The sequence below is a fragment of the Monodon monoceros genome, unplaced genomic scaffold (assembly GCF_005190385.1).
Source record: "Monodon monoceros isolate NGI ecotype Baffin Bay Population unplaced genomic scaffold, NGI_Narwhal_1 Super_Scaffold_16, whole genome shotgun sequence".
Lineage (NCBI taxonomy): Eukaryota > Metazoa > Chordata > Mammalia > Artiodactyla > Monodontidae > Monodon > Monodon monoceros.
In genome coordinates, this window is record NW_021703772.1 from 6966078 (window position 1) to 6972077 (window position 6000).

Below are 6000 nucleotides of genomic sequence, written 5' to 3' on the forward strand. Positions count from 1 at the left end.
TGTAACTGTCAACTTACTGGGTTTCAACCCTGACCCCCCAAGCCAGGCCTCGCAGTTTAGAGTTAACATTTTAGAAACCAGTCTTTCCTCTCTGCTCAGGAGAACAATTCCACTTTAGTACAGGAAGAGAAAACTCAGGGCCACATGTACTTCCCCTTTTAAGAAAAAGTCTGCAGGAATTCCGAGGATCCTTCTCACATTTAAAACGCTCTGAAACTGGAATAGCATCTTACAATCGCTGCCAGCCAGGTGGCAGCTGTGCTGTGGCTGTGTGACAACCTCCCACTGATCCTTCTGGAAAGATCAAAAAAGTTCCAGCAACAAAGTTTATGCTAAATACAGTATAGGAATAATGCTCAGTATAAATCATTCAATCTGCACAAACCATGGGGAGAGACCAAAAACTTGGCGTAGGTACTTCTACTTCACCAAAAAATTCAGTTTTGTGTACATGCACCGTTTTCTTTCTTACTATTAATGTAAAAGTAAAATCATGTTTCACAAACATAGGGAGGAAAAGACACTGCCCGCAAATGGGCGATGCAAATCTGCTCGTTTTGCTTACTCTAAATGCACGTTAATATTCTCATATAGTTCACATGAAAACACCCCTACAAATTTATCCACCGCACTTTTAACTTCATAGCACAAGCAGTTTTTCATGTGACAGGAAAATACACGGGCTTTGGGGTCACGCTGTTTGGCGCCTGAACACCCTGGCTCTCTAACGTCTGTAAAAGACTAACATCTTCCTCACTCTGTTTAGGAGGGTGACCCACGCACCAGGCCCATGGCTGACTGCATTCTTTCTCTTCCTTTCTGCACCACCCTCCTTAAGAGTTTCTGTAATTACTCTGTAATAGCTAAACAGTCTCCAAGCAATGAGATTACAACCTAACAGAAATTTCCTTGGCTAGCAGACACCGACATCCCTTTGAAAGTTTCACGATCACAAATGATGCTGCAGTGAACATCTATGAGTACACGGCTTTCCCCTGACTTACTTCCTGGAATGAAACTGCTGGATTAATGGAATAAAGGAAAGGAATGTTTTTATTTCCTGGCTTTTCACATGTGTCACCTTGCTTTTAAAGAAGTCTGGATTTCTGCTTATTTTGTTCTTGGTGGAAACCCAGCCTGACCGGCCCTGCCTGGGGCTGAGTAGTTTCATCTCCATGCTCTCAGTGGTATGGAATTCAGCCTCCTGCAAGCATTCACTTTTATCACGTAAAAATTGATTTTTAAGTCATTTTAAGTGGATCAGATTTATTTTAAATTCTTTTACCCATTCGGTGTTTCTGAATTTATTCTTAATAGTTAATATTTAACTTCTAACACTACTTTAAGGCTTTTATCTTCCTCTTTAAGAGACGGGCATGGGTTTTGATGTCACAGCAGCCCCGAGTCTCCGAATGGGAAGGCTTAGAGCTCTCTTCCCTCAGGCTCTGCACAGGCTCCCTGGTGCTGCAGGGCAGACCCAAAGGGCCACCCACCATGTAGCAGCTACCATTAACACCAACCAAAGACAAGTGACCTCAGAAAAATGCAGAACTTGATAAGGAGGTTTCTGAAATAAAAACCATCATCTGAAAGCAAGTCCTCACTGAGGCCACTTCTCCACACCAGCATTACAGACGTGAGCAGGATGGGTTCTTCAGCCCAGTTCCTCAGTTTTGCAGTAATCTTTTAGATTTTTTTTTTTTATTTTTAAAAAATATTTATTTATTTATTTTTGGCCGTGCTGGGTCTTCGTTGCTGTACGCGGGCATTCTCTAGTTGCGGAGAGCGGGGGCTACTCTTTGTTGCAGTGTGAGGGCTTCTCACTGCGGTGGATTCTCTTGTTGCAGAGCACGGGGTCTAGGCACATGGGCTTCAGTAGTTGTGGCACATGGGCTTCAGTAGTTGTGGCTCGAAGGCTCTAGAGCACAGGCTCAGTATTTGTGGCACACGGGCTTAGTTGCTCTGCGGCACGCGGGATCTTCCCGGACCAGGGCTCAAACCCGTGTCCCCTGCATTGGCAGGCGGATTCTTAACCACTGCACCACCAGGGAAGCCCCTACATTTTTAAGAGAGTCGAAAACATCCTGTAATGACAGAAGTCCTCTGGAATGGGCCCCTTTCAACACGAGACTATTTCTAGAACCCTTTACTAAATGGATTTAAAGCAAGCACTTGACCGGCCACTCCTGCTTTCTGGTCTCACCCAACACCACCCACCTCAAGTTGAGGAGACAATGACCAGGGCTTGGATCTTGAGTCTCAGAACATGGAGATGCCCATCTATGTCCTCCAACATCCTCTGTAAACGAGGGTCTCGGTAGAAGCCAGAGCCTCCTAGACAGGGAGCCTACTTACATCCTGGGCCCTGGTAAGGGTTCATGCGGTTTCTGTGGGAATGGAGAACCTGTTAAAAGGGCCCTCTGATCTCCTTCACACATTTACCAAGTGATAGCACACAGCTGTGAGCAGACCAGAGTCCCTCTGAGCCAGCTGGTTCAGCAAAGGAGGCTACAGCCCTGGCACCAGCCCCTGGCTCGTCAGCACCCACAGCTTGGTGCTCCAGCACCCTCTCCAGTGAGACTCAGCCCACCTTTGCAAACCAGCTCACTTGAAAACAGTTACCAACATTATGACCTCTATCATCCAGGTCTATCTCCGCCTCCAGGGCCTTCTTACTTCAGGCCTAAAAGCTGACGCTTACCTGTTGAGAACTCTTCTACCAACTAAAAATATCATCCTGTTAGGAACCAACATGGTGGAGTAGAAGGACGTGCTCTCACTCCCTCTTGCGAGAACACCAGAATCACAACAAGCTGCTGGACAAGCATTGACAGAAAGACACTGGAACTCACCAAAAAAGGTACCCCACACCCAAATACAAAGGAGAAGCCACAGTGAGACGGTAGGAGGGGAACAATCACAGTAAAATCAAATCCCATAACTGCTGGGGGGGTGACTCACAGACTGGAGAACACATACCACAGAAGTCCACCCACTGGAGTGAAGGTTCTGAGCCCCACGTCAGGTTCCCAACTGGGGGTCCGGCAACGGGAGAAGGAATTCCTAGAGAATCAGACTTTGAAGGCTACCAGGATTTGACCGCAGGACTTTGACAGCACTGGGGAAAACAGAGACTCCACTCCTGGAGGGCACACACAAAGTAGTGAGCGCATCAGGACCCAGAGGAAGGAGCAGAGACCCCAGGGGAGACTGAACCAGACCCACCTGCTAGTGTTGGAGGGTCTCCTGCAGAGGCGGAGGTGGCTGTGGCTCACCATGCGGACAAGGACACTGGCAGCAGAAGTTCTGGGAAGTACTCCTTGGCGTGAGCCCTCCCAGAGCCCCACCAAAGAGCCCAGGTAGGCTCCAGAGCTGGGTCGCCTTAGGCCAAACAACCAACAGGGAACCCAGCCCCACCCATCAGCAGTCAAGCGGATTAAAGTTATACTGAGCTCTGCCCACCAGGGCAACAGTCAGCTGTACCCACCACCAGTCCCTCCCATCAGGAAACTTGCACAAGCCTCTTAGATAGCCTCATCCACCAGAGGGCAGACAGCAGAAGCAAGAAGAACTACAATCCTGCAGCCTGTGGAACAAAAACCACATTCACAGAAAGATAGACGAGGTGAAAAGGCAGAGGGCTATGTACCAGATGAAGGAACAAGATAAAACCCCAGAAAAACAATTAAATGAAGTGGAGATAGGCAACCTTCCAGAAAAAGAATTCAGAATAATGACAGTGAAGATGATCCAGGACCTTGAAAAAGAATGGAGGTAAAGATCAAGAAGATGCAAGAGGGGGCTTCCCTGGAGGCGCAGTGGTTGAGAGTCCGCCTGCCAATGCAGGGGACGCGGGTTCGTGCCCTGATCCGGGAAGATCCCACATGCCGCGGGGCAGCTGGGCCCATGAGCCATGGCCGCTGAGCCTGTGCGTACGGAGCCTGTGCTCTGCAATGGGAGAGGCCACAGCAGTGAGAGGCCCGCGTACCACAAAAAAAAAAAAAAAAAAAAAGAGAAGATGCAAGCAATGTTTAACAAGGACCTAGAAGAATTAAAGAACAAACAGAGATGAACAATACAACAACTGAAATGAAAACTACACTAGAAGGAATCAATAGCAGAAGAACTGAGGCAGAAGAATGGATAAGTGACCTGGAAGACAGAATGGTAGAATTCACTGCTGCAGAACAGAATAAAGAAAAAAGAATGAAAAGAAATGAAGACAGCCTAAGAGACCTCTGGGACAACATTAAATGCAAAACATTAGCATTATAGGGGTCCCAGAAGGAGAAGAGAGACAGAAAGGACCCGAGAAAATATCTGAAGAGACTATAGTTGAAAACTTCCCTAACATGGGAAAGGAAAGACCCACCCAAGTCCAGGGAGCACAGAGTGCCAGGCAGGATAAACCCAAGGAGAAACACGCTGAGACACATACTAATCAAACTGACAAAAATTAAAGAAAAAGAAAACTTATTGAAAGCAGCAAGGGAAAAATGACAAATAACATTCAAGCGAATTCCAATAAGGTTAACAGCTGATTTCTCAGCAGAAACTCTACAAGCCAGAAGGGAGTAGCATGATATACTCAAAGCGATGAAAGGGAATAACGTACAACCAAGGTTACTCTACCCAGCAAGGATCTCATTCAGATTCGATTGAGAAATCAAAAGCTTTACAGACAAGCAAAAGCTACGAGAATTCAGCACCACCAAACCATCTCTACAACAAATGCTAAAGGAACTTCTCTAAGTGGGGAACACAAGAGAAGAAAAGGACCTACAAAAACAAACCCAAAACAATTAAGAAAATGGTCACAGGAACATACATATCGATAATTACCTTAAACGTGAATGGATTAAATGCTCCAACCAAAAGACACAGGCTTGCTGAATGGATACAAACACAAGACCCATCTATATGCTGTCTACAAGAGACCCACTTCAGACCTAGGGACACATACAGCCTGAAAGTGAGGGGATGGAAAAGGATATTCCATGCAAATGGAAATCAAAAGAAAGCTGGAGTAGCAATACTCATATCAGATAAAATAGACTTTAAAATAAAGGATGTTACAAGAGACAAGGAAGGACACTACATATTGATCTAGGGATCAATCCAAGAAGAAGATATAACAATTATAAATATATATGCACCCAACATAGGAGCACCTCAATACATAAGGCAACTGCTAACAGCTATAAAACAGGAAATCGACAGTAACAAAATAATAGTAGGGGACTTCAACACCTCACTTACACCAATGGACAGATCATCCAAAGTGAAAATAAGTAAAGAAACAGAAGCTTTAAATGACACAACAGACCACATAGATTTAATTGATATTTATAGGACATTCCATCCAAAAACAGCAGATTACACTTTCTTCTCAAGTGCGCACGGAACATTCTCCAGGATAGAACACATCTTGGGTCACAAATCAAGCCTCAGTAAATTTAAGAAGATTGAAATCATATCAAGCACCTTTTCTGACCACAACACTATGAGATTAGAAATCAATTACAGGGAAAAAAATGTAAAAAACACAAACACATGGAGGCTAAACAATACATTACTAAATAACCAAGAAATCACTGAAGAAATCAAAGAGGAAATCAAAATATACCTAGAGACAAATGACAACGAAAACACGACGATCCAAAACCTACGGGATGCAGCAAAAGCAGTTCTAAGAGGGAAGTTTATAGCTATACAAGCCTACATCAAGAAATAAGAAAAATCTCAAAGAAACACTCTAACGTTACACCTAAAGGAACTAGAGAAAGAAGAACAAACAAAACCCAAAGTTAGCAGAAGGAAAGAAATCATAAAGATCAGAGCAGAAATAAATGAAATAGAAACAAAGAAAACAATAGCAAAGATCAATAAAACTAAAAGCTAGTTCTTGGAGAAGATAAACAAAATTGATAAACCATTAGCCAGACTCATCAAGAAAAGAGGGAGAGGACTCAAAACAATAAAATTAGAAATGAAAAAGGA

The 6000-nt window shown here is 44.4% G+C and overlaps 1 protein-coding gene across 2 annotated transcripts in view; it reads right to left on the minus strand.

Annotated features, from left to right (window-relative positions):
• The window catches only part of ATG16L1 (autophagy related 16 like 1), a 47203-nt gene that overhangs the window by 9080 nt on the left and 32123 nt on the right, over positions 1–6000 (minus strand). The gene's annotated exons all lie outside the window — the stretch shown is intronic.